Source organism: Terrapene carolina, unplaced genomic scaffold (genome assembly GCF_002925995.2).
Source record: "Terrapene carolina triunguis isolate 2854851 unplaced genomic scaffold, T_m_triunguis-2.0 Scaffold369, whole genome shotgun sequence".
In the NCBI taxonomy this organism is placed as follows: Eukaryota; Metazoa; Chordata; order Testudines; family Emydidae; genus Terrapene; species Terrapene triunguis.
Window position 1 is genome coordinate 121,345 of NW_020664720.1, and position 5,901 is coordinate 127,245.

Consider the following 5,901-nt stretch of genomic DNA (forward strand, 5'->3'; position numbering starts at 1 on the left):
GCAGGGGTTGGGGCAAAGGGGACACAGTCCCTCAGAGCAGGGTGTTGGCTACCTTGAAACCCTCTCTTACAGCGTCACAGACTTCTCCCAATATTAAATGGCACGCAGGAGGCTCTGGGGGGGATTAGCAAGGGCATAGCAGACTCAGGGGAGGGGGCGGGAAGGGGTGGAGTGGGGGCAGGGCCTGTGGCAGAGCCAGGGGCTGAGCAGTGAGCACCCCATGGCACATTGGAAAATTGGTGCCTGTAGCTCCAGCCCAGGGCCGGCTTTAGGCACCAGCGCTCCAAGCATGTGCTTGGGGCGGCACTTTCCAAGGGGCAGCACTCCAGCCCCCCCCCCTTTTCTTTTTCCCTTGGGGCGCAAATAGCCGGGAGCCGGCCCTGAACCAAGCTGTTCCCTGTCAGCTGAGGCTTTCAGGCTGCGCTGGAACTGATGCTGCAGTTCTGGCTGCAGACACTAGATGGCGCTCATGGCAGCCGGAGTCGCACAGGCTGGGCTGCAGTTCAGGCTGCCCGGCCGCTGGAGAGCCGGAGCATCATCCCCCGGAGCTGAGCCCGGCTGCGGCGGCGAGAGGGGCTCAGCTCCGGGGGATGATGCTCTGGCTCTCCAGCGGCCGGGCAGCCTGAACTGCAGCCCAGCCTGGGTGTGAGGAGCCGGGGCGGGAGGGAGGGAAGCGGGGCCGGGATGCAGGGAGGGGGAGGGGTCCTGCTGCCGCTGCTGCTCTGAGTCTCCCCAGGGCGGCGCGGCGTTTCCCCGCCCGAGGGGGCTGTGCAGGCGCCGCCGGGCTGGGCAGGGGGCGCGGATCCCGGCTCGCGCACTGACAGGGCGAGTGGCTGGGCAGCCCGAGCTGCCAGGGAGCTGCCGCTGCCCCCGGACCCAGCCCGCAGCGCACCTCCCCCACCTCAGCCCCGCGCTGCCTGCCCTGGGCGGGGAGAGGCAGAGCCCGGCTCCGAGCGGGGCAGCGGGGGATACTGCCCTGCCAGGGGACCCCCGCGGCTCAGGCACCTGGGGGTCAGTGTCCGTCCTCTCGGCTCTGCCTGCACGGGGCTGGGGAAGCAGCTGTCAGCACCTGACTCTCTCAGCCCTTGTACCCCCCATCCCGCTCGCAGCCCCTCCACTTGTACCTCCCCCCATCGCTCCTTCGCCGCACCCCTTCCCCTTGTCCTCTCCCTTCACCCACACCTCTCCCCTTGTACTGTCCCTTCACCCGCACCTCTCCCCTTGTACCCTCCCCCAGCCCTCTTCTCCCGCACCTCCCCCTTCCCCTGCACCTCTTCTCCCACAACCCTCCTGATACCCCCCTCCTCCTCCGCAAGTATATCACACCCCGACTCTCTGACAGTGTAGAGCCCCCAAGCACCCCCACACCCGCTCCTCTGCCTGAACCCTCTTTACTAGCTCCCCATCCCTTTCCGGGTACAAGGTTTGAGGGTTAGTCCCTATGCCTTCCATGTGCATTTGGAGCACTAAAGATGGGGTTGCAGGGGCGAGATTTATACTAAAGTGAAATAAAAATAGGAGAAACAGTTTGATCCCCACTGCAAGTGTAAACGGGGATTGCTGTGGTGAACGAGGAGGTCACGTTTGGGGAGGGGGAGCCCAGGGCTGGGGCAACAGGGGGTATGGTGGGGGGGGGCAGCCAAAAAATTTTTTGCTTGGGGCGGCAAAAAACCTAGAGCCGGCCCTGATCACGATATAGAAACAGTGCCTGCCCCCCACCCTGGTTCGCCTCCAGAAAACAAACCCAGCCAGCCTGGTTACGAGCCTCCGCACAAAATCCACCTACCCCAGCCTGGTTCCCCCAAACAAATACATTCCTGCCCCGCCCTGCCCAGAGAACTGAGCGCCCGGCCCCTTCCACCCAGCCTGGAGCGGGGAAGCTCAGAGTCCTGGCCCCGGCCCAGGCTTGCAGCGCTTCTGTTCACAACCCCAGACACTGCTGGAAACAATGACTCAATGCGGAGCCGGTAGCGGGTTATCTTCAAGACTGGAACCGCCTCCTCTTGAGCCAGAACCGAGTCATACCAACCCTGCTCCCCGCCACAGCTCCTGCAGCCTGCTCGGCATGCAGCTCCCTGGGGATTTCTCCCCGCTGCGCCTGGCTTCCCTGCTGCTGTTTTCCCAAGAACCGGCCACTCCCTGGGTCTGGGCCCTGCCTCCTCACTGGCCAGGGGACGGGGATGTGCAGCAGGGAGGGAGTTTCTTGCTTAGCAGGTTCCTCACAGGGAGGGTGAACTGGGTGGGGTCGCTGCTGTGTGATTCCAAGGCTGGTTTCTCCACACTGCACTACAGCCTGGATTTTCAGAACAGCCCAGCACCCATTGACAGGGCCAGGTTGTCAAAAGAGCTCAGCTCCCATTGAAAATAGAGTGGAGATGTGCCTTAGCCAAACACCAGTTACTGGGCTCAATAGGGTGCTAGGAGAAGGGAGAAATTTCACCCCCACACACACCCAGAGAGGGTCTGGGCCATGCTCCCAAAGCTGCAGCCTTCACTGAAAACAGCTCAGCAAGTTACCTGTCTCCAGCACCTAGACACCCAGTTCCCACTGGGATCCAAACCCCAAATAAATCCGTTTTAAGCTGTATAAAGCTTATACAGGGTAAGCTCATAAACTGTCCACCCTCTATAACACTGATAGAGATATGCACAGCTGTTTGCCCCCCCCCCCCCAGGTATTAATCACTTACTCTGGGTTTATTAATAAACAAAAGTGATTTTATTAAGTATAAAAAGTAGGATTTAAATGATTTCAAGTAATAACAGACAGAACAGATAAGTTACTAAGTAAAATAAATCATAAATGCAAGGCTAACTTAATACACTAAGGATCTAGTTACAAATAACTTCTCACCCCAGCTGTTAGTATTTCAGGTACAATTCTTTTCAGACCAACGTTGTGGTTTATGGCCTGGGTCCAGCAATCACTCTCATCCCTGTGGTTACTGTCCTTTGTTCCAGTTTCTTTCAGATATCTCTTTGGGGTGGAGAGGCCATCTCTTGAGCCAGCTGAAGACAAAGTGGAGGGGCTTCCAGGGGCTTTTATATTCTCTGCCTTGCAGGAGGAAACCCCTTTGTAGTTCTGTGCAAAAAACACAGCAGCAAGATGGAGTTTGTAGCCACATGGGCAAGTCACACGTCCATGAATGATTCAGCTTTTTGCAGGCAAACACCATTGTTTACATGTTAGTTTGACAGGTTTCAGAGTAGCAGCTGTGTTAGTCTGTATCCACAAAAAGAACAGGAGTACTTGTGGCACCTTAGAGCAGGGGTCCCCAACGCGGTGCCTGTGGGTGCCATGGCGCCCGCCGTGGCATCTATGTGTGCCTGCCTACTGGCCACCGGAAAAGCAGCCACCGAAATGCCGCCAAGAAGTGGCAACGTTAAGAAGCGCTGCCATCGAAATGCCGCTGATTTTTGGCGGCATTTCGGCGACGCTGCCTCTTGATGATGCTACTTCTTGGCAGCATTTCGGTGGCAACGCTTGTTGGCATGGCCGCTTATCGGCAGCATTTTGGTGGTGATGCTTGTCCAGCGGCCACGCTCCTCGGCGGCTAGTCGTCAGGCGCCTGGCACACTGAAAAGATTGAGAACCACTGCCTTAGAGACTAACAAATTTATTTGAGCATAAGCTTTCGTGGGCTTCAGCCCACTTCATCGGATGCATAGAATGGAACATGTAGTGAGGAGATATATATACATACAGAGAACATGAAAAGGTGGGAGTTGCCCTACCAACTGTAAGAGGCCAATCAATTGAGATGAGCTATCATCAGCAGGAGAAAAAAAACTTATGAAGTGATAATCGAGATGACCCATAGAAGGTGTGAGGATACTTAACATGGGGAAATAGATTCAATTAGTGTAATGATCCAACCATTCCCAGTCTCTGTTCAAACCTAAGTTAATGGTATCTAATTTGCATATTAATTCAAGTTCAGCAGTCTCTCTCTGGAGTCTGTTTTTGAAGCTTTTTTGTTGCAAAATTGCCACCTTCAAGTCTGTCAATGAGTGATTAGAGAGGTTGAAGTGCTCTCCTACTGGTTTTTGAATGTTATGATTCCTGATGTCAGATTTGTGTCCATTTAGTCTATTGCGTAGAGACTGTCCGGTTTGGCCAATGTACATGGCAGAGGGGCATTGCTGGCACATGCTGGCATATATCATGTTGGTAGATGTGCAGATATAGACATATCTATTCAAGTGACACCTTCATAGGACCTAATCACATCAGCCACGCCATCAGGGGCTCGTTCAAGTGCACATCTACCAGTGTGATATATGCCATCATGTGCTGGCAATGCCCCTCTGCCATGTACATTGGCCAAACCAGACAGTCTCTACGCAAAAGAATTCTTCTGAGTCAGTACAGAAGGTTTTTTTTCTCCTGCTGCTAATAGCTCATCTTAATTAATTAGCCTCTTAGAGTTGGTATGGCAACTCCCACCTTTTCATGTTCTCTGTATGTATATATATCTTCTCACTATATGTTCCATTCTATGCATCCGAAGAAGTGAGCTGTAGCTCACGAAAGCTTATGCTGAAATAAATTTGTTAGTCTCTAAGGTGCCACAAGTGCTCCTGTTATTTTTGCGGATACAGACTAACACGGCTGCTACTCTGAAACCTGGAGATTAGACTGGGGTTGCTGCCCAGAGTGTGGGAGGGAACCTCCCCACATCTCCAAGTCGGAATGAGTCACACAGCACTCACTGCGGTGTGTACATGTCTTGGCGTCATGCCAGGTGTCTACTCTGTGTTGCAGTTGGCTCCTTCTCAATTCTGCCTTGTGAGTTATTTAGTATAAAAACCCATCCCACACTGTAGTTCATCACTCTCGCTTTGTGGCTGTGCCTTCATGAGGATCCTCTCAATTTTCTGCTCTCCCTTCTTGGTGAGTGTCTGTGTCCCCTGGGCCGGGGCAAGGGGGGGTGAGGCTCTGAGGGGGAGAGTCCCAGCCCAAGAGACAGCCAGGGGGCTGGCAGAGCCCCATTCTGGGGTGTAGGGGAACTGGGGGGACATGTAGGGAGGTGGGGGGGAGAAGAGACACATGCAGGGCTGGTGCAACCACTAGGCGAACTAGGGCGGCAAGTGTTTGGGGGCACCCAGGGCCGTCGTTAGGCATAGGCAGCTGGGTGGGGCACCTGAAAATTTGGGGCACCACTCGGTCTTCGTGTCCACCCTATTGGTTTTCCTATCCCTGTTCTGACCCTTCCTGCAGGCTCTGAGTCTTCTTGGGAAGGGGATCTAGTCGTTAAAAGAGAAACAGTCTCCAGCCTGCCAGACCTATTAGCACAACACTGGAACTGTTAAGGAGCCACTCAAAGTGTAATGAAGAAATTTAAGAGGCATTTGCCAACCCCCAGGTATCTACTGTCAGTTTCTGAATGTCCTGACAAAAACAGTTGTGCATGACTGTCATATTTACTCAGAACATGTCAGTCTACAGGGCCTTAGTTTAAAATTTGCTTTAAAAATATTTCATTAGTGAGTTGGTGAAGATTATAAAAATCACATCTCTAAAAATCCTTGCATAGATTTTTAGATGCACAATTAGCCTTAAATGCTTGGATCTTCAGACATATGGTTTTTTAAATAAATTCTTCAAAAGACCTCCCTTATCTAAAATATACATTTTAATTACTATAGTAAAAAAACTTACTTCCAAAGTCTTCCTGTCCTTTCTGTCCATCCATTTCTCCCTTCACCCCCTCTCCACCCCTTCCCCCCCCGCCCAACAACTGAAGGAAGCAACAGTCCTTTGCTTCCAGATAGCGGGACAAAGAGTTTCCCTTTCTTTACTTCTGACTATCTGATGAACTAGTTTTAAGCAAAATCAGTACCTTAGTAAGATATCAAATCCTTTGTTATGCCTAAAATCTTGCATCCCCAGCTCCCCCC